General features: G+C 48.8%; 1 long non-coding RNA gene across 1 annotated transcript; it reads right to left on the bottom strand.

Annotated features, from left to right (window-relative positions):
• Positions 1–339: 339 nt before the first annotated feature.
• LOC110740497 lies at positions 340–22,335 on the bottom strand. The gene is made up of 3 exons (XR_002515119.2): positions 21,195–22,335; positions 3,522–3,636; positions 340–2,661 (listed from the first exon to the last, which is right to left on the bottom strand). It is a non-coding gene; the product is annotated as an uncharacterized LOC110740497 (long non-coding RNA).
• Between the last annotated feature and the right edge of the window lie 801 nt (positions 22,336–23,136).

Here is a 23,136-nt window from a genome sequence, read left to right as displayed (position 1 = left end):
AGGGCTTGGCACTTAAGGCGTCCTCATCCTCAAAGAAAGTGAGAGTTTGGCGGAACTAGCTGAATGGGTCTTTTGTTGAATAAATATTGTGGCTCACAGGTAGGCTGTGCCAGTAATCAAATCCCCGAAAAAGTTTTATGCAATAAAAATACATTAGCATTATACCTAGACTTGACTCATTTTTACAATGGATGATTCAGAGGTTTCTATATTTTTAAGAAACACTTAACTCTCTCGGCCTCAGAGATAACATGTGCTCCTGGTTTTTTTGTTTGTTTTTTTTTTTTTAAGACAGAGTCTCACTCTGTCACCCAGGCTGGAGTGCAGTGGCGTGATCTCAGCTCACTGCAACCTCCACCTCCTGGGTTCAAGCCATTCTCCCACCTCAGTTTCCTGAGTAGCCAGGACCACAGGCATGCGCCACCACACCTGGTTAGTTTTTTGGGGGCTTTTTGGTCTCTTTTGCTCATTCATTCATACACCCACTCATTCGTTCAGCGTATAATTATTGAGTTCTTATTACATGTGAGACACATTCCTTGGTGGTGGAGATACAAGTGTACACAAAACAGACTACATCCCCTGCCCCTGTGGAACTGAATTCTAATTGGAGGCACAAGACAATGAACAAATTAGTTAAATACATAGGTAGTGAGTGATAAGCACCGTGGAGAAAAACAAGGCAGGGGAAGAGAATCAGGAACGTGGAGCTGAAGAGGCAGTTGCACTTTTAAAATGGTCCTCAGAAAAGTTCTTTGGGTAAAGACCTAAATTTGATGAGGAAACAAACCATGCCTATTTCCGGGATGGGGAAGGGTGTTCCAGGCAGAGGGAACAGCAAGTACAATGGCTCGGAAGCTTAAGAGAACATGTAGCAACTGAAAATTGCATGGAGGTTATGGAGCATACGTTCTGGGAGCCAGTGGTGAGAAATGAGTGTGGAGACTGTTAGGGCTTTATCAGGAAAAGCCTTGGGCTTCGGGCTAATGACTGTGGGCTCCATGCAGAGGGTATTAGGGACGGAAGTTACCCCATCAGGCTCTGTGTGGGGAGGGCAGGCGCTGGGGCAGCCTGGAGGCAGGAGCCTGGTGATGAGGCTGTGACAATTGTTGGATGAGGGACAGAGGATGACTAAGGCGAGTGGGAAGCGGGGGGACCTGATGCCAGAAGGGGTGTGTTTGTTTCCTGTGGCCGCTGTGACACATTACCACAAACATGATGGCTTAAAGTCACAGAAATGTATTCTCTCGCAGCTCTGGAGGCCAGAAGTCTGAGGTCATTATCACTGGGCTGAAATTAAAGAGTCAAGAGCACTGTGCTCCCTCCGGAGGCTCCAGGCCAGAATCCATTCCTTGCCTCCTCCAGCTTCTGGTGGCTGTGACACTTTTTAACTTGTAGCAGCATGACTCCAATTTCTACCTCGGTGTCACATTGCCATCTGTCTGTCTGTGTCAAATCTCCCTCTGCCTCTCTCTCATAAGGATTGTATGTAGGGCTCATGCATTCTCAGATAATTTTCCCATCTCAAAATCCTTAACATAGCCAGAAAGACCATTTTGCCATAGAGCTAATATCAATATTTAGGGGCTGTGGGGATTCGTGCCTAGCACCTCATGGGGGCTGCTATTCAGCCTGCCACATGCATAAAAGGTAGATTGCTCAGACCCGGGAATCACCCTGGCCAGGCCTCACCCACATGGCCACTGATGATCTCCACATCACTAAGTCTCCTGGGCAATGCTCAGTCATCTTACCTAACCCGGCACAGCTCAGCTCTCCTAGTTCTCCTCCAACCCTGCAACTACTCCTTCTCATTGCCTCTGCTCATCCCTCCTCTTCTCCCCATGGCCCTGGGGCTCCTCCCTTGGTGACCATGTCTACCCACATGCCAGCCACTCTAGCCCAGACCTCTGTCCCCATCCGGAAGCCCATAAACCTGACTCTCTCAACATCTCCACTGGGATGTCTAGGAGGCCTTTCCACCCCCACAGCTCCAAAGCTGGACTCCTGATCTTCCCCCAAACCTGCCCCACCTGCAGACTCCCCCTTCTCAATTGTCAACCTGTCCAACCTATCAGGAGGCCTTGCCATCTCGGTCTTCACAACACACTCCAATCTGACCCCTTCTCCCCGGTCCCAGCCACCCTCTCCTCTCTTACCTGAATTTGGCTGCAGCCACCTCACTGGCCTCCCTGCCTCCCCTCTCTGAGTGAGCCTTTTTGAAGGTAAATCAGACGGCATCATTTCACCCAGGGTCAAAGTCAGGCCTTGCATTGTTCCACAAGACCCTGCATGATCTGCCCACTCCCTGTCTTCTCTCTGACCTCATCTCCTGCTAATATCTCTCTCCTCTTCCTACTCCTTCCTCTCCACCCACACTCTGCTATTCCTTGAGCTTGCGAGCACCATTTCTTCCCAGGATCTTTGCACTGGCTGTTCCCCTTCTTTGGAATTCTCTTCCCTTCAATATCCCTTGACTCATTCTCTTGATCCTTTAAAATCTTGCTCAAGGGTTAGCTTCTCAATAAGGCATGCTGCGACTACCCCAATAAATATTGCAACCTCCTCCAAGATTCCCAGTTCCTTACCCTGCTCCACACCCTCCAAGGCAGTCCGTGAGGCACATCATTTGCTTATTCATGTTTCCTCTTGAGTTAGCCCCTGCGAGATGGAATGTAGAAATGTTTGTTGATTTTGTCCACTGGTTTCTCCTTTGAACCTAGATCAGTGCCCGGCACATCATAGGTGCTCAGTGTATGTTTGATGCACGGATCACTAGGTATGAGGTTGAGGGAGCAGCAGAAGATCAGAATGGCTTTGGGAGCCTAATTCCATGCGGAGAGTCTCCTGTCTCCATGAGGCAGACAGAGCAGGGGCAGGTCAGGGGAGCTCAGGTTTGAGTGTGGAGGGCGTGAGGCACCCAGGACCCACAGAGATACCTCCCAGTGCAGCTGGCTCTCTGGAACAAGAGCTCAGAGAGACAGCTGGCTGCACGAAAGAGCCTGGCCTAAATGAGCCTGACTTCGACCCTGGGTGAAACTATGACAGAAAGGGCACCTTCCATCCCACCCCAGAGTCAAGCTCACCTGGGAGTGAATCCCAGCTCCTCCCATTGCTGACTGTGAGACTCTGGGCAGATTCCCTCCCCTGGCTGTGCTTCAGTTTCCTCATCTATGAAGTGGAGACAGCCACTGTACAGCATCCCACACCGTGTTGTTGAGAGGGTTAAATGAGACGATACTCAAAGCATTGAGTATGTGGCACATGCCCTTGACTCCGCCAAGGGCCAGGTGGCAGGGCAGGTAGCAAGTCCCCCAGGAAGCTGGCCTGGGGCTTTGATTCACCTGCAAGCCCTGGGCCCCTCAGGCATTTGAGGCTCCATCTTCAACCCCTCTCTCGAAGAGTCCAAGCCCCCACCTCTGCCTCGTGCTGGAGTCATTGCCATAGTGAAAGCAGGCTCTCAGCCACGTCTGAGCCTGAGTTAATGGACCTCTGACCCATTTTTCTAGCAGACTCATTACCTCTTATTTAGCCTTGAAGATTCTGGTGGCTGATTGGCAGAGAAGCTTTCACAGCTGGGAGGAGATATGGGATCTGGGTCAGCCGCCCGCTCTCCATGAACTCTGGCCTCAGCAGCTAAAGGCAGAACCAAGGCAGGCAGAATGAATTCCCTGACCCCAGGACCGGGCCCACCAGGGAGAGAGAGTCACCATGTCCCCCTTGTCTCAGCCTTGCCTGGCTTCCACGTGGTCCCTTTCCAGCCACCCCATGTGGGGGCTGTAAGAAAAGGAGGAGGACCCAAGTGTTCCCTCCCTGCAGTGAACCCCGACGCTTCCAGCTGATGCACCCCCAGGAGAGGATCACAGACCAGTAGGCTTTGCAGGCCACCCCAAGCCTGATTCATGCGTGGGCAGTGCCTCTTCTGGGAGGCCAGGTGTGGAGCTCTGCCGGGGCCACTCTGCCCACAGTAGGGGTAGATGAGGGCCTTGGACACCTTACACAGCAGGGTGTTGTGGGATAAAGCGGCCAGGCTGCATTCTTTAGGGCCAGTCACTGCCCCACTCGGGGTCTCAGTTTCCCCATCAGTTGAACGAGGGTTCTGAGCAGATAATCCCCAATTGTGCCATCCAATGTCACAGCATAAGCCACATGTGGTAATTGTGCCCTTGAAATGTGGCCTGTCTTGTAAGTGTAAAATACACGTGGATTTTTAAGACCGCACAAAAACCCCATCAAGAATATCAGAATAAGTTTACATGAGTTTCAAATAAGTTTTGCTTTGATTACATGTTGAAATGATATTTTAGATATATTGGGTTAAATGAAATATCGTACTAAAATTAATCTCAGCCTTTCTTTGCACTTTTAATGTGTACTTTTACTTTGTACTTTTAATGTGGCTACAAGAAACCTTAAAATGATATATATGGTTTGCATTGTATTTTCACTGATAGCAAGTGGGGCTCTAGAGACCTTCTGAGTTTGAATTTTCAAGGGGTGTGTGGAGGTGGGTGCCATGAGTGTGTGTGTAAGTGTGTGCAGGTATGCGTGTGTTGAGGGAAGAAACTGACAGGAGGAATGTGTGAGCACACGTGTGTACATGTATGTTGCATGCACATAAATGTATATATGTTAGGACCAGGCGCAGTGGCTCATGCCTATAATCCCAGCACTTTGGGAGGCCGAGGCGGGCAGATCACTCGAGGTCAGGAGTACAAGACCAGCCTGGCCAACATGGTGATACCCTGTCTTTACTAAAAAAACAAACAAAAAATAATAGCTGGAAGTGGTGGCACACACCTGTAGTCCCAGCTACTCAGGAGGCTGAGGCAGGAGAATCCCTTGAGCATGGGAAGCAGAGGTTGCAGTGAGCCAAGATTGCACCACTGCCCTCCAGCCTGAGCCACAGAATGGTACTCCACCTCAAAAACAAAACAAAACAAAAAGTTTCGTTCAGCCATGCTGCAGAAGGGAGGAGGTAGGAAGAGGAAACATGTCTCAGACCCAGGCTTGCTGGTCACTGACCATGAACCACAGCCCTTCATGCACATAAAGCGTCATCCTGTGAATCTCATAGAAACCTGTGGGTTAAGGGCCCTTGCCCCCATTGTATAGATGAGGAAAACAAGATCCAGGGACTTGGGCGTGGGTGATATTTACCTTCTATCCCACCAATGCCATGGTAGGAAGGAGGTAGGTCCCAGGTGATGAGTCTGGGGGAAAAAGACACGTTGTGGGGGCTGCGCTGACGGCTCTTTCATACATTCTCTCACTTAATAATCCCCACCACAGGCTGGGGGCACAAATAAGGAAGCTGAGGCTCAGAGAAGTAATCTCACCCCCCACACCATCATGCTCAGGCACCACTACCCACCCAGTGGCTACACAAACCAAAAAAGAGGGGCGTTGTTCTTGTCCTCTTTTTCTTCCTCACTCTTCACAACCACCCTATGCATCACCAGCTCCTCTGGGGGCCGCATCTTAGACTCCTCTCTGCAATTATCTCTTCATCCCTCCCAGCCCCACCCCACCAAAGCCCTCATCCCGCCATCCTCAGCCCTCCCCAAAACCACTAGAGGGAGTTTTGCAAATCGACAGGGAGATCTTGCCTCTCCCTGGCTTACAAACCCCTTGTTGGCATTTATTGCTCTCAGCATAAAGACTAACAGCCCTAACAAAAGCCCCCAGGCCCAACCTCCTCAGGCCCCCAGCTGATCTCTCCAGTCTCAGGTCTCCTCCCACTCCTCCTTGATCACTCTACTCCAGCCCCACTCGCCCTGTTCAACTCCCCAAATGTACCACAGTCTGTTCCCACCATAGGACTTTTGTACATGCTGTTCCTTCCGCCTGGAATGCTTATCCCTCCATTGTTGCCTTACTATCGCTGACTCATCTTTCACAGCTCAGCTCCAAGTCATTCCCTCTGGGAAACCTCCCTCGACTAATTATGAGAATAATAGTGATAATGATTTTTACAAGTAAGTAACATTTTTTAGCTCTTACTGTGTGCTCAGAACACTCTAAGCACTTTTTATGTTAATTCATTTAAAGCTTACAACAAACCTAGGAGGCATGTGCCTTAATTGTCTCCATGTTGCATGAAGAAACTGAAGCACAGAAAGGGTAAGCAGCTGGCCCATGGTCACACAGCAATTTAGCTCCAGAGCACTCCCTTTCGGAGCCCTCATCATCATCACCATAGCTAACCTTTGTTGACCACCGACTATATTCCAGTGTTGTAAGCATCTTATGAATCTTATCACTGTTGTAATTTTACATTTGTTGTAGGATGTTGGCTGTTTGATAGTTCCAGTTGCTCACATTCTTACTCATACCCTGTTTCATTTATACCCACAACAGAATATTAGCTAAGAACAGGAAGCCAGGCACAGTGAAGTTGAAATACAAGTGAATGGGCATCGCTGAAATGATAATTCACTGGATGTGCCTCGTGCTACCTTTCATTGGTGCCATCTGATCAGAATTCTTATAAAACACATCCATATGTTTCCAGCACCACAAAAACCAATTACAAAGAGAGAAAATGCAGAGATGGGCACAACCAATTTAACTTTTCATTTATTGGAGGGGAAAGAAGCTATCCACACCACAGTGGGTTCCCTGAGTGGGTCTTACCAACATCAGCTTGGAGCCTTCTCTCCTATTTATAGTCAATTTGAAACAAAACCTCCAAATTCACCAGTAATCCCATGGCTTTTATTTTAGGCACAAAACACACAAATCCCTATCATCCGGCTGTGAAAGCAGTTTTTCAATTACGTACAGAATGAAACATCAACGTACATTTTCAAATGCATTTATTCCCCCAAATTAAACATGAGATGTCCTTCAAAGATATATTTGTCAACAAATTGTGCCATTTATTACATAATTAATTCAAAAGAAATTCACAAGAAATTGTGTGTATCTCTTTTTCAAGGGACAAGATGATAAAAATGTCTTTTTCTGCATTAAACATGAACTTTGTAATACAGTCTTTAACAGTATGCTATCTAAATAATTAACTACTTTTTAACATATACCGTATGAAAGAAATGAAAAAGGCTGGGGGCGGTGGCTCACGCCTGTAATCCCAGCACTTTGGGAGGCAGAGACGGGCGGACCACGAGGTCAGGAGATCGAGACCATCCTGGCTAATATGGTGAAACCTCGCCTCTACTAAAAATACAAAAATTAGCCGGGCATGGTGGCGGGCGCCTGTAGTCCCAGCTACATGGGAGGCTGAGGCAGGAGAATGGCGTGAACCCGGGAGGCGGAGCTTGCAGTGAGTGGAGATTGCGCCACTGCACTCCAGCCTGGGCGACAGAGAGAGACTCCGTCTCAAAAAAAAAAAAAAAAAAAGAAAGAAATGAAAAAAATTACAGATCTTCTAAGACAGTTGGAGAGATTATTTTTACCATGAATGGGGAATACTTGTTTTGCCATGACCAGGCCCCCCTCGAGGCTCAGTTAGGGGAAAGGGCTCTCCAGAGGGGGTGTGACTGGCCACTCTAGGCAGCTGATCACTCAGGGAAGAACTGGGGCCACAGGCCAGGCCTCCTGCCTCCCAGCCTAGATGACGAGGCTTCACCCTTAATCCTAAAACACCCACACCCCATCCTCTCACCTAGAGGGTCTCTCCTACCCAAACCCACCCTCCACTCTCACTGGCATCTCTCACACCCTGCTGGCCACATCTTTGAACTGTGGTTTCCTCACCTCCTCCAGGAAGGCCTCTCTGATCACTCTTCCTACCCCCGATCCCCCCTCCAACCTTACCACCACCACCACCGTCAGAGCTGCCTGTCCTCAGCCGCTGCTGAGTGTCATTATGTAACTGTGCTTGGGCCTCTCATCTTCCTCCCCCATCTGACTGCAGCCTCCTCCCAAGCCCTGCTCCATCTCAAGCCTCTCTGAGCCCTCCTTGTCCAGTCCAGGGAATGGGTTCACTGTAAATGGAGGCTGTGTCTACCCTGAGCACCTGCAGGGCTGGGTTCTCTCCTGAGCTGGACTCGCTTACTTGTTGAGGGACAAGATCCCTGGTCCAGCCAGGCCACAAAGGTGGGCAGAGGCCTTGTGTAGCACTGCACCTGCCGGAGAGAACTCAGACACTTCACTTCACTTTGGAGGTCTCAGTGTTCCCACCTATTGAATGGGAGAAAAGTCCCTGCCCTGGCCCAGAGCGAGTCTCCAAATACCCAGAAGTCAGCCTGGGTAGATGCGCTAGATATATCTGGGTCTGCCCTTGGCTCAAGCCTCATCCCTCCCTCCTCAGACCAATCAGCCACCACCTCTTACCTGGGCTCCCTGCAGCCACCCGCAGTCCCTACCTGCCCCCATCTGCAGTCTACACTGGAGCCACAAGGTGCTTACACATCCTAAGTCAGCCTGTGTCACTCCTAGCCCCCACCCTTTCATGGCCACCCATTTCCTAACCCACAGCTAAAGCACCCTCATGTTCCAACACTGCTTCTCAGCTGGCCAGGACCATCTGGCCCTGCCCTCCCCACATACTTGCTCCCCCTCCTTAGGGCAGGAGTGGCAGAAATGCGAGTCCTCTTTTCGGTCCACAGTCCACAGTCCACAATCCTATGGCACTTTTCCCCCACTCTGAGCCTCAGCTCACTGTTCCCCGTCTTCCACAGCTGCTTGATTGTCTGTGTCGCCACCGAGGTCCCTGCTGTTTCCCCAGTGCCTGAGACAGTGCCTGGCACATAACAGTTGCTCAGTAAATATTTGTTGAATGAATGAATGAATGAATGAATGAGTAAATGAACAGCTAGGGGTGGTTGTGTGTGGTACCTCCATGAAGGCCTTGATGGGTGTGAGGGGTGGTTATTTAGAAATAGCGCAAAACACGCTATTTGCCTGGAGGCAGGTTCTCTACAGCATGGCCTCTGTCTAACCCCAGATCCCAGCTCTGCTCACCCTCCTCATTACCCTCCTGGTGCATCCCAGGAACACTCACTCCACTCCTCTCAGCCACGCTGACCAAGTGTGGTCAAGCCACGAGCAAAGCGTGTTTTAAAACCAGCATAGCCAGGTGCAGTGGCTCACGCCTGTAATCCCAGCACTTTGGGATGCTGAGGCAGGAGGATTGCCTGGGGTCAGGGTTTTGAGACTACCCTGGGCAACACAGCAAGACACTGTCTCTACAAAAAAATAAAAAATAAAAAAATTAGGCAGGTGTGGTGGCATGCACCTGTAGTCCCAGCTACTCGGGAGGCTGAAGTGGGAGGATCGCTTCAGCCCAGACGGTCAAGACTGCAGTGAGCCATGGCTGGACCACACTGAACTCCAGCCTGAGTTATAGAGCAAGATCCTATCTCTAAACAAAACAAAACAAAAACCAGCACAGAACAAACACCACCCTGACCTCAATTTGTGGCAATGTGATGAGTTCTGTAACACAGATTTGCCACCTCCTTCAATGCCACCAGGCTGAAGAATGCCACCTTGGGTGGTCCGAACCTCCATTGCCTCTATTTGTAAAATGGGGATAATTCCATGTACCTCCCAGTGTCACAAGGCTGAGAAGTGAGAATATATGAGAAGCAGCTTGCACATTGCCTGGTGCGTGGCAGCCCTCTGAGCCACGTTTCTCTCTCTCCAGTCCCATCTCCTCAAATCAGGGAAATTCTAGAATGCAGAATGTCTCTTGGTATTCGGAACCAATTACCAAGTTTCTGTGGGTGTCTGGCTACCTCTCGGGGACATCAAGAGTCTTAATTAATTATGATCTGAAAGGGTTTGATGTTCCAGGAATAAAAAGGCATGAGGGAGCCCAGACTATTTTCAGGAACATTAATTATTTAATGGACATTATTCGTAGAAAATTGGGACTGGAAAATGTAAGTTTAAGATGGGAGCAATATGATTATTTTTAACCCTAAGTTCCATTCACTGTCACCCATCATCAAGAACAGCCTGTTGGTCTGCAGACAAAAGAGAAGGTTCTAGTCTGAGCTGTGCCATGGATTTGCTGTGTGACCTTAAGTAGGTCACTGCCCCACTCTGGCCTCAGCTGCCTCTTGTTTCTTTCAATATAATACTTTTCCTTCTTTTTGTGAGACAGAGTCTCACTCCATCACCCAGGCTGGAGTGCGGTGGCATGATCTCAGCTCACTGCAACCTCCACCTCCCCGGTTCAAGCAATTCTTGTACCTTAGCCTCCCAAGTAGCTGGGATTATGAGCACGTGCCACCACATCCAGCTAATTTTTTTGTATTTTTAGTAGAGATGGGGCTTCACCATGTTGGCCAAGCTGGTCTCGAACTCCTGACCTCAAGTGCTCTGCCCGCCTAGGTCTTCCAAAGCACTGGGATTGCAGGCGTGAGCCACTGTGTGTGGCTGACCTGTTTCATCATCTGTCAGGGTCTGTCTGAGATGGTTTCCCAGGGGCCTAAGCTCAGACAAGAGTGCGTCAGAAATGTCCCATCCTGGGCCCCACTTCTGAAGTTCCCATTCAATGGGTCGGAGTGGGCCCCAGAATCTACATTTTAACAAAAGCTCGTGAACCTGCCTCCAGAGATCTTTGGGCCACACTTCAAAGAGAACTGGCTGTGACCCTGGAACATCCACGGAGGACCCTTCAGAGGAGATTTGCACATGAAAGATGTCCATTTTTATTAGCTGCTTACATGCTGAAAGGACATATTAAACTAAATTTAAATGAATTCACCCCAGTCCTTGATTTTCCTCTTCATCAAAGTTCATGTGGTTAATTCTGGGGTCAAAACATAAAAATGTCCTCTTGTAATTAGCTGCTAATCAGTTCACTACAGTGATTCCCCAGAGAAGTCATCATTCCTGTGCACAGGAACTGGAAATGGAACACACACATAGCTCAGCTCTCTGCCCATCATCTACGTATAAGGATGCCCTGAACACACAGAGAAGTTTACACCTGAAAACATGTCAGTGGGAAGTCATCCATCCACCCACGCATGTATTCATGTATTCATTCATTCATCCATCTACTCATCCATCCATCATTCATCTATCTGTCCATCAGTTCATCTCTCCATCCATCAGTCTGTCCATCCATCCATCCATTCATCCATCCATCCAAGAAATGCTTACTGAGGATATCCCAGGTATTGGAGGCACAGCTGGTAAACGAGACAACAAAACAAAGACAATTTGGTCTCTACCTTCCTGCCTCTGCAGTCTTTTGAGGGCATTAACATCAAACAAGTAAAACTAACTAAGTAATTACAAACTGTGGAAAATCCTGTGAAGGAATTCAACAGGTCTCTGAAATAGAATTTCAGTGGGGTGGGAGAGGAAGAAACCGACCTTGAGTGATCAAAGGAGACTTCCTTGAGGAGGTGACATTAAAGCTGAGACCTAAAGGATGAGAAGGCAGCACCTGGAACACCTTCCAGGCAGAAGGAACAGTAAAAGCAGAGACTCTAGGCATGAGCTGCATGGAAACTTGAGGCACCTCCTAGTCCGACACCCCTCCCAAGTGCCCCAGTTAAATGATCTAGCTTCTGCTCACACACTTTAGGTGACAAGGAACTCACTGCCTCTAGTAACTGCCTCCCATTACTGAGGATTTTGATAGGTCAAAGTTCATTCTCATAAGAACTCTATAATGTTCACTATCTGGTCCAGGTTATGACCTTAAGGCCCCCCAAGTTCCTTGAAGTGAGTCCACAAGACACCCTTGGGCAGCTGAAAGCAACACTGATGTCCCAAGTAAGCTGCCTCTTTGCCTGATGCATGGCCCCAGCTCTTCAGCCAAGGCCCACAGGCCATCCTAGCTGTTTTTGATGTCATCTCTTCAACGACGCCATGTTCTCCTTATAGTGAGAGTGTAGAACTGATGAGATCTGATCCAGATTGCAACAAGTGGGACTCTCACCTCCTTTATTCTGATTATTAAACCTTTATTAATGCAGCCCCAGTCACCCCAATCTTTCCTTCCTTCTTCATTGATCAAGCAGTCATCAGTACCCAGATAAATAATTGGCTCTTATTTTTTAACTCTTCAAGCTCCACTTCTACCTGTCACCTGTGCGTAGCTCAGCTGACCCTGTGAACAATGCTTGCCCAGCAGATTTGAGGCCTGACTTTTCTCCTGCTCCTGAGGCAGCATCCTCTGGTAGAAATCCAGGAGCGGCAGGCATCATATCCATGTTTCTCTGCAGAGTACCCCTAGCACCTGGAACGGTGCCTGGCACTTAGCAGGTCCTCAGCGCCAGGTGAATGGCTGGAGATGAGCAAATGAAGACACAGCCAATCCGGGCTCTGGTCCTGACTGCCTCTTACCAGCTGGGGAGTCTCTCAGAATCTCTGAGCCTCAGTTTCTTCACCTGGAAGTGGGTCTCATAATTATATTCCTAAAGGCTGGGTGTGGAGAGAGCTGATGACAAAGCCTGGCACACAAAGGGGCTGGAGAAAGACCATCCTGGACCTGGGCCTGGCCTTCTGTGCACAACTCACAACCTCATGTCCTTTGTTGGTGCCAAGCAGGGACCTCTGGCTCCTGGGGCTCAGCGGGCTCCGTGGTGAGAACAGTAACTAACATCTACTGAGCACTCACCGTGTGCCAAGGTGCTTGGATTTACTCATTGCATTCTCACAACCAGTCCAATGAGACGGGCACAGCTTATATCCCCATTTTACAAATGATGAAACTATGCAACTGAGGCACAAAGAGATGAAGTTCAAAGGCCAATGAGTGGCAGAGCTGGATTTCAACTCTAGTTAGTTTCCGGTTCCAAGCTCTGCTCAGCCTCTTGATAACTGGGCCCTGGGGCCTCATTTGGGGTCTTCTTCCTAAGGGGCTGAGTAAAGGAGCAGTTGTAAAAGCCCCTGGCCCACAGGGCTTGCTGGAGCTGACTATGCCACCACCCCACCAGCCCACAGCACAGGCAGGGGGACAAAGGTGGGCCTCCTGGGGGATCTGGAAAAGGTGTTTTTCATAACCTGATGGCATCCTGTGCCTGGAATATTTTTGTGCATTCATCAAATGCTTACCATGCACCCGACTCTGTTAGATGACGCCACAGGTACGCTCTTGCTTATGCTCATAGCAGTCACATGAAGGAACCATCTCTTGCCCCCATTTTATAGATAAGAAATCTGAGGCTCCAAGAGCCAAAGGATTCCATGCTTGCTAGACCTTTCCATCCTTTGTACCCAGATCATTCTGCCTCAGTTCAACATAGGCCACTTGGAAGGGAGGAAGTATGGGGAGGGAGTGTGCAGGAAGAGGGAGACAGAATGGGATGAAAGTCAGACAATGTGGGTAAGAGAAGCAGGAGGCAGCAGGGGCAGGTATGACATTAGCTAGGTGTGGGCTATTTAGGCATTGGCCCCATGAAACTCCAAGCAGATTAGTTAGCCTCCCTGAGCCTCAAGTCCTCCACGTGCAAAGTAGAGATTATACTAACAACTCTTCATTATCAAACGAGGAAACAGAGCAGAGATCTGGGCAGCAAATGGCAACTCAGTAATTTTCAGGCTGGTTTTGGGTGGGGTGAAGGGGACAATGAGAAGACAGGGGAAGCATCTACCATGGTCCAGGTGACCACAAAAGTATAGGCAAAGGCTGGGCAGCTTCAGGGGTGGTAGCGGAGGGTGGAGGTGGTGCCTTGAGGTTGTAGGGCAACTGGGGGTTGCAGGGGTGAAGGGGATGGATGTTGGCATGTGACCTGAAATTGTAAAGGGAATTGACATTGGGATTGTGAGGTGAAACAAGAGGGTGGGGTTTGATGGCAGTTGTAGAAGAGTCTATAAATGCATTGGGGAGACACTGGGAATCTGTCAGGATGGCTACAAGGGTGTGGGTGACAGCAAAATGTGAGGGGAGGTGATAGGACAGAAATGTGGCAATCAGAGGTGTCAGTGAGGTGATGCTGGGAAATGCAAGGTAAAGGGGGCTGGCAGAAAAGACCATGAAGATGGCGGATGAGCTGAGCAAGCTGGTGTCTCTATGGGGACTGGGGATTGCCCCGTGTCCTGCAGAGGCTCCCGACCTCCTAACCATCTCCACCTGGCAGTGGGAGAGGGTGAGGAAGGGGGGTTTTCTCTCTGAGAATCACAGTCCTGTGTGTGGCCAAAGCATCTTTACGAACATTCAGGCCCAGCTCCTGTGTATTAAACATGTCTCCAATGAGGTCCAGAACAGGGAAGGGACTTGCCCAAAGCCACACAGTTAGTGGGCGCTGGAAGCAGGGTCCACCTAGTTCTGACTTGCAGGCCCACACATGTCCCCACCTGCTGCTGCCACCTCTGTGCTGTCTGTGCTTAGCTTAGAAACTGAGGTTCATGATGGGCCCCAGGGACAACTCTGCTGTCATCCTAAGCCCTCCATGACAGTTATCAATAGCCACCAGCAACTCCTTCTCCTAACTTGTTTTTCTATTGATGCCATGCTGAGGTCACCGATTAATAGGAAAAAAACTTTGCTTTTTCCCTTAAAAATGTTCACCAAATGATTTTTTTCTTTTTTTTTTTTTTTAGACAGGTTGTTGCTCTGTCACCCAGACTGGAGTGCAGTGATGTGATCATAGTTTACTGCAGCCTCAACTTCCCAAGCTCAAGCAATCCTCCCACCTCAGCCTTCCAAGTAGCTGAGACTGCAGGCATGTGCCCCCACACCCAGCTAATTTTTTTAATTTTTTGGAGAGATGGGGGTTCCACTACGTTGCCCAGGCTGATCTCAAACTCCTGGGCTCAAACAATCGTCCCACCTCAGCCTCCCAAATAGCTGGGGCTACAAGGATGAGCCACCAAGCCCAAACCACAGAATTTTTTTAATAGTATCGTTATCATTATCTCTCACAGTCTGGGGACTGATTGGGTTCAGCTGGGCGGTTCTCAGCTCTCTCCTGCAGTTGCACTCAGACAGGAGCTGGGGGCTGGAATCATTTTAAGGTTCGCTAATGCATTTCTGATAACTGAGTCTGGTTGTCAGCCAAAACGCCTACACATGGCCCCTCCTGGTCACCTGGGTTTCCTCACAGCATGGTGGCTGGACTCCTACAGCACGTGTGCCTGGAGAGGGAGAGCCAGGCGAGGCTATATTGCCTATCATGACCTCCCTTTGGAAGACACATCGCGTCACTTCTGCCATACTCTGTTGGTCAAAGCAGTTGCAAAGATCTGTTCAATTTCAAGTGTCAGGGACACAGACTTCACCTCCTGATGGGGATGTATCAAGGTCACCTTGTAAGAAGAGCACATGGGATGGGAGCTATTGTTGCAGCCTCCTTTGGAAAGTACAATCCACTAGAGTTGGGAAAGAAAAGATCACTAACAGCAGCGAAGCTTTACCTAAGAGTTACTTACGTGTCAGGCACAGGGCTGTGATCTCTTGCCAGCTCCTCACAACAACGCCTAGGAGTGGACACTTCATTGCCCCCATCTTACACGTGACAAACTCAGAGCTCGGAGCATTTAAGTGGCCTGCCCAAGTTCACACAGCCAGTGAACTCCTGGAGTCAGTCAGGCAAAGCTGACTCCTGGCAGACTGGCTGCAGAATCCACTCTCCCAGTCACGCTGCTGGGCTGACTTATGTCAGAACTGAAGCACTGCGCATGGAAGGAGGAAGGAAATTGACATTCATGGAGCACCTGGACATTGGGCACTTTGCAAATGTTAACTCAGTCTCTGTGAGCTCCCCGTGTTACCCACCTAAGGATCAGAGCAGAGGAGTGACTTGTCTAGAAGCATCCAGTCTGTGAGTTTTAAACCACGTCTGTTTGAGGCCAAACCTTGCTTGTGCAACACCCTGGGCCATTTCTGAGAATAAAGGCCAGAAGCTTGGGGGCAGAAACCAGGACACATGGTGCCAGAGAGGGGCTTGGAGCAGGTGGCCTTGGGGCAGAGTAGACAGAAGCCTCAGGTAGTCTGTTCAACCCCATCTTGCCTAATCCCCAAGACAAACAATGAAGTAGTCCCAGTTGCCAACAGGGCAGCCTCTCATGTCATATCCTTCCTACATGTGAGGAAACTGATGTACCAGAGGGAATCTGCCCAAGATCACAGTTTGGAAAAGCTGGAGCCACTGAGGCAAGGGGGTCATTGCCTTGGTGGTAGACTAGACTAGGTGGGCGTAATGTCAGGAATGGGGTAAAAAGTGCAGTCAGAGAATATAATGAGGAGGTGCCAGGGGGCGGAGCCAGGGCAGACATCAGGAAAAAGCATTGAAGGTCTTATGGGGGCCTTGAATGCCAAGCTAAGAAGCATGGCCTTTATCTTGTAGGCAGGGGAGTGGCAACGGGCAGAAGCAACAGTCCTGGAATTACTTTTCAGGGTGAAAGTGGTTCCAAGGCCAGGCACAGGCACAATGCAGAATCCAGACACAGAGCAGTCACATTAGCCACATCACATGCCACCCAGGACACAGAGGGAACAGGCAGCAGAGCAGGACCCCAGTGCCCTGGGCAGTGTGCTATTCCTCCCCATCCCATGCCACCATGCGGTCCCCGCCTCCAGGGTGAAGATGCCTCTCTGTAGCCAGGATACGGTGTCCTAGGAGGGACTGAATTCACTAATTCAGCCAGAATATGTGGCTTCACTTTCCCACAGCAGGAATGGATGTCTCCAGAAGCTTGGTGATATGGTTTGGCTGTGTCCCCACACAAATCTCATCTTGAATTGTAACTCCCACAATTCCCAGGTGTCATGGGAGGAACCTGGTGGGAGGTGATTGAATTATAGGGGTGGGCTTTTCCTGCCCTGTTCTCATGATAGTGAATGAGTCTCACGAGATCTGATGGTTTTAAAAACAGGAGTCTCCCTGCATGAGCTCTCTCTTTGCCTGCCACCATCCATGTAAGATGTGACTTGCTCCTCCTTGCCTTCCACCATGATTGTGAGGCCTCCCCAACCATGTGGAACTGTAAGTCCATTAAATCTCTTTTCCTTCCCAGTCTCAGGTATGTCTTTACCAGCAGCGTGAAAATGGACTAATACACTTGACTTCCTTCTGCAAAGCTACCTCACTGTCTGACCTGATGTGGCATGTAGCCTGTCTCTGAACCCAGCTTTCAGGCCCCAGACTTAGAAATTACTTCCATCTTCACCTCCACCTGAGGACAACACATCAGGGGATAAAAGTTGAATCACATCTGTTATTCCAGGAATTCCTCACAACAACCATCAAGTAGATGTTGTTGCCCTCCCATTTAACAGAGACAAACTGAGGCAGAGAGAGACACACAGCCCATCTCAGCTGCCTTGGCCAACAGAGCCAGGGCAGCCTCTCTCCTGCAGGATGCAGAGGAAATCCTCTGAGGACTTGGGGAGTGGTGGTTGCCCTATCATGGGCCATGGGCAGGGATGACTTGTTCTCCCTTGAGCACCTAATGACCGTCTTTCCTCCTCCTTCAGCCTCCTTCCCTTTTTCCTCCATCTTCTCCACCCCCCTTGGCTACTCTATCAACTACTTTCTCATTCTCTCTGCTTTCCTTCTCTCCTCACTACACCTGGAAGCCCCCACTGGGGCTTTCAGGAGAACCCTCATCCCTCACTCCTGCTCCAAACCCCACTGGGGCTCCTCGTTGCCTGATGGACAGAGTCCCAGCTCTTCAGCTCCCGGCCTGTCATGAGTGGCCATCCCACACCCTCTTGGCTTTGGCTGCCCTCTGTTTCAGCTGCAGCTGCCCCATCAGGCCATTCTCCTCCAGCCTCTATGCCTGAGCTCATGATGTGCCTTTGGCTGGACGGCCACCTCTCCCTTGTCCACCTGGAAAACTCTTCCCTATCTTTCAAGAGCCACCTTGGATGTACCCTCTGCTTCTGTAAGGCCTCCTACAGGGTATCACCTATGTCAGGGGTCCCCAGGAACACTTCCATGATTTTCTGGAGGACTCACAGGACTCAAGGCAGAGTCATAGTGATGGCTGTGATTCATGACAGCAAAAAGACACGAAACAATCAGCCAAGGGAAAAGGCGCAGGGACAAAGTCCAGAGAAAACCAGGTGCGATCTTCAAAGGGTCCTCTCCCAGTGGCGTCACACAGGATGCACTTCATTCTCCCAGGGACAGGTGTTGACATGTGTGAGGTGTTGCCTACCAGAAAAGCTCATGAGAGAGTCAATACTCAAGGTTTCTACTGGGGCAGGCCATATAAGCACCCTCTGCCTAACATGTACCGAAATTCCAGACTCCCAGAAGGAAAGCAGAGGCTCAGCACATGCCTACAAACAGTTTAGGCACAGTGAGCCACTCTTACCAGTTACAGGAATGGTAGAATCCTCCTGAAACCCAAGTACCCAGACACCAGCCAAGGGCCAACCTTGCAAGTAGACCTTTCTGAGGATGCAACCTCAGGCCAGCTGTGTTGACTCTCCCTACTGGTATGCCTGGTTCATGCCACATTTAGAAATGCACCGATCACACCATCTGGGCTTGCATCATCACTACGGCAGCAGTAGCCCTAACAGGTTAGGCTTATTCCTGGGTTGGCCAGCTCACTGGACTGAGCTCTCCTTTTTAAAGAATGTCCACTAGCATAGGTGCTTAATGAATGCATTGAATAAATTAACTTAAAAATGAAGTATGTCCACAAAAAAAACTAAACATAGAAGTACTCTATGATATGGTTTGGCTATGTCCCCATCCAAATCTCATCTTGAATTATAGCTCCCACAACTCCCACATGTTGTGGGAGGGACCCAGTGGGAGGTAACTGAATCATGGGGGTGGGTCTTTCCTGTGCTGTTCTCATGATAGTGAATAAGTCTCAAGAGATTTGATGGTTACATAAAGAGGAGTTCCCCTGCACAAGTTCTCTCTCTTTGTCTGCCACCCTCTGTGTAAGATGTGACTTGCTCCTCCTTGCCTTCCACCATGATTATGAGGCCTACCCAGCCATGTGGAACTGTGAGTCCATTAAACCCCTTTCCTTTATAAATTATCCAGTCTCTGGTATGTCTTTATTAGCAGCTTGAGAACAGACTAATACACTCCATGATCCAGCAATCCCACTTCTGGGTATGTACCCAAAGAACGGAAAACAGGGTCACCAAGAGATATTTGTATACCTGTGTTCATAGCAGCATTATTCCAAATAGCCAAAAGGTAGAAGCAATGCAAGTGTCCATTAACAGATGAATGGATAAACAAAACATGGTCTAGACATGCAATGGAGTATTACTCAGCCTTTAAAAGGAGGGAAATTCTATGCATGCTACAACATGGATGAACCTTGAGGACATTATGCTAAGTTAAATAAGCCAGTCACACACACACACACACACACAAATACTGTATAATTCTATGTGAGGCACCTAAAGTAGTCAAACTCCTAGAGATGGAAATTAGAATGGTGGTTGCCAGGGCTGAGAGGAGAGAGAAAAGGGAATCATTATTTAATGGGTACAAGAGTCTCGGTCTTGCAAGATGAAAACAGTTCTGGAGACTGGTTGTACAATGAAAATGTACTTAACTCTACTGAACTATACATTTTTAAAAGGTTAAGATGATACATTTTATGTTATGTTTATTTTACCACAATATTCTTTTCAAATGAAGCACAACCCTCCCTGGAGGCAGGTGTCTGTTCTGTTTGACCTAGAGTTCCAACAATCATGTGAAAATGCAATAAACTACAGTCCAAGAGCCGAACATGCCTTTTATTCACAATCAGCAGAGAAGAGGGATCATTGGATATCTAATGATTGATTTTTAAATTCTTCTTGAAAGACCTGATGTGTATACTCAGAATCAGTTTGCCCTGCCATCCACTAAAAATGACTTATGACAGGAATTCACACATAATTGCTATCAGTGGAGTCGGCTTGTAAGAATATTCCAAGCATTTAATTGACTTTTAAAAGAATAGCTACAGCAAGCTAATTAAATATCACATTAGGATATGTGTTAATTGATATTTAATGAGGATGTCAATTGATGTCTAACTAGCCAATATGTCTCTTAAAATATGTCAATTAGGTACCCAAAGATCCTTTTCAAAGGGAATAGGAGTTAAGCACATTGAGGATGTAATTTGTTAATTTTTTATAATAACAAATCACAACCCTCCCTGCTGACTGTCTCTGGATCATAGAGCCATTTGTGAGCCACCTTGCCTGGTCTGAAAACAGGAAACACTGCCTGTTTCACATGAACACTCCCACAAATTTGCACATGTGGTAGCATGCAGAGATAACTGTGCATATCCCAGGACTTTCCAGACCTCCCCTTTCCTTCCACCAATCACCCGCTAATCCTTTTTTAATGAAATGGCTGCCTGAAAGCCAGCACAGGGAGACAGATTTGAGCTGGACTCCTGTCTCCTTGTTAGTCAACTTAAAAAGCTTTTCATTTCTCAAAAACCCAGTGTCATAGTATTGGCTTCTAGTGCATTGGGCAGCAAGCTCCTTTGGCCTGGTAACAAGTGCAATAGCCTAAGCGCCTCCGTGAAAGTGGTCCGGAATTCACTCCTGTGGCCAGGTCTGCTCCACTGCCTATCCCTCCCCAGGATGCAGGGAGAGTGCAGAGGGGAGAACAGGAAGTTTGAGGCAATGGCCTCGATGAGCATGACCCTAATAACTCTAGGGCTACAGCATTTTAAGGTCCCACTGACCCCACTGCAGGATAATCAAGTAAGACAACTTCTAGAACAGCCTTGTGCAGACCGTGGATCACTGTAAGATGCTACCCGTCCTCACAAATGATTAGGCAGCTCATGGTGTCATGAGAGAGGGCTAATCAGGTTTTCATGAGATCTCAGAGGAACGGGACAGAGTCAGAACAGCCATGTGGTCACAAGCACAGGTTTCAGAATCAAACAGGGCAAAGTTCAAGTTCTAGATCTTGCTAGCTAGATGCCCTTGAGCACCTTTCTCAACCTCTCAGAGGAAGCAGCAAAATAGACATTAAGTCAGTTTGTCCCACCCTCTCTGCTGGCAGAGGTCAAGGTGAAACAGAAGGGTGGCTTCAGCTTGCCCAACATCAAGTGAAGATCCCAATCAGCAAAGAGCTCAGCACTTAGGATCAATCAGCAAACAGCCTGGCTCCTCTCACTTCCAACTAGAAGGGAAAACCATCAGCAGCTCCCCCACGCTGTTCTAGGAAATGGTTATTCAGTTACCAATAACAACAGTTGCTATGGAGACAGGCGGTCCAGCCTGCCAGTCTGGAATTACTCTCAGGCCAGGGCCAGATTAGCCACCTCCACACCCTTTCCAAACCAAGAGGCAGCTTGAGCCCCAGTTCTCCCTCAATTACCTGATGAAGGTGTTTTTCCACTTGATTTTTCCTTCTTCTTCCTATAAGAAGGTCCCTCTATTTGAAAGTTAGTTGAGACACAGGGCAAAGGCATTGGAAGCCTTGGGGACTGCACAATCCCTAAGTCTTTGTAAAGTCCGAGGACTGCTTACGTTGGGGTGGGGTGGTAAACGAAGCAGCTGTGTTTTTGCTCAGGGCTGTAGCAGCACCAGCGAATCCAGAACATCTTGAGAGGTCTGTGTTGGGGTCAGGCTCCATGCAGAGGCCAGGGGCAGGATGGGCAGCTGGAGATAGTGCACCAGGAGGGATGGTGAGGGCCACACTTAAAGAGTACTCAGTTTCTCCAAGCCCTTCAATACTGCTCCTATAGAATAGGTGGCCAAATTAGAAAATACATCAGAATGTTAGTGGTGAAAGGAACCAGAGATCAGCGTTCTTCACAGGGAGGAAATTGAAACCCTCCCAGGGGATGGGGCTTAACCACAGTGACCCCAATCTCACACCCAGGAATCTCAACTCCCAGTCTGAGTTTTTCCCACCAGGTTGTTCCTAAAATGTTACGTAATGTGAGTGGAGCTTTCTAACAATAAGGGCACCATCTATGGTCTGGCTGTCTGCTGAGGTAGATAGTGAGTTTCCTGTCACTGGAGGTATACAAGCAGAGGTCAGACGACCTTTGGGCAGAGCATTTTAGAGAGGGTTTCAGTCTTGGGAGGCAGTCAGGACTGGATAACCTTGGGTCCTGTATTGTGTGGACTCCACTAATTCAACAGTGAGTAGAGGTGTCTCCACTCATGATCCAGATCCAAACCAAACGAATGATCCAGAATTGCTTCAAACAGCAGCATCCAGTTCAGCTATCTGTCCAGCAGCCTGTGCGAGGCCTGGCTAGAGGGCTACTCAAAAACCTACCAAGAGAGCACCCACATGTGAGAGATGGAGGCAGGGAGGAAAACAAGAGCTTCTCCTACTGTCCCAACGGGAAATAGACACAGACAGAGGGCCGAGCCAACAGTGCTCATCGTCTGATGTGAAGTTTAGAAAACAGTATAATATTGACCGGGTGTGGTGGCTCATGCCTGTAATCTCAGCACTTTGGGAGGCCAAGGCAGGCGGATCACTTGAGGTCAGGAGTTCGACACCAGCCTGGCCAACATAGTGAAATCCTGTCTCTACTAAAAATACAAAAATTAGCCAGGCGTGGCAGCAGGTGCCTATGATCCCACCTACTCAGGAGGCTGTGGCAGGAGAATCACTTGAACCAAGGAGGTGGAGACTGCGGTGAGCAAAGATCGTGCCACTGTACTCCAGCCTGGGCATGAGAGCAAGACTCTGTCTCAAAGAAAAACAACAACAAGAACAAAAAGAAAACGGTATAATAAAGATCTGACCCGGGCTCCAGCCTGTGTGCCCTCAGCTTCTCCAGTGTGAACCTGGGAAAATCTCCTGATGTTCCCAAGGCCTGGTTTCCTCGGGTGAACAGTCAGATACTCATAGCTGCTAATGAAGTGGATTTCGTATGAAGTTAGGAAAAGGATGCAGGACCGCGCCTAATGCAATGCTGATAGCAACTGATGGTTATAGGTTGCTCCAAACTAATGAAGAGGGGAGGCAAGAGGGAGAAGAGATGAAATGAGAATGACCCTGAGTTGATAATTAAAGCTGAAGTCCATAAAACCAAAACTATCTTCCTGGCCAGGTGTGGTGGCTCACACCTGTAATCCCAGCACTTTGGGAGGCCGAGGCAGGTGGATCACTTGAGGTCAAGAGTTTGAGACAAACCTAGCCAACATGGTGAAACCCTGTCTCTACAAAAAATACAAAAATTAGCCAGGCATGGTGCCTGTAGTCCCAGCTACTTGGAAGGCTGAGGCCTGAGAATCACTTGAACCCAGGAGGCGGAGGTTACAGTGAGCTGAGATCGCGCCACTGCACTCCAGCC

Source organism: Papio anubis, chromosome 16 (assembly GCF_008728515.1).
Source record: "Papio anubis isolate 15944 chromosome 16, Panubis1.0, whole genome shotgun sequence".
NCBI classification, from domain to species: domain Eukaryota; kingdom Metazoa; phylum Chordata; class Mammalia; order Primates; family Cercopithecidae; genus Papio; species Papio anubis.
The sequence above is the reverse complement of the archived record's forward strand: the minus strand, read 5'-3'. Positions and strand labels throughout refer to the sequence as shown.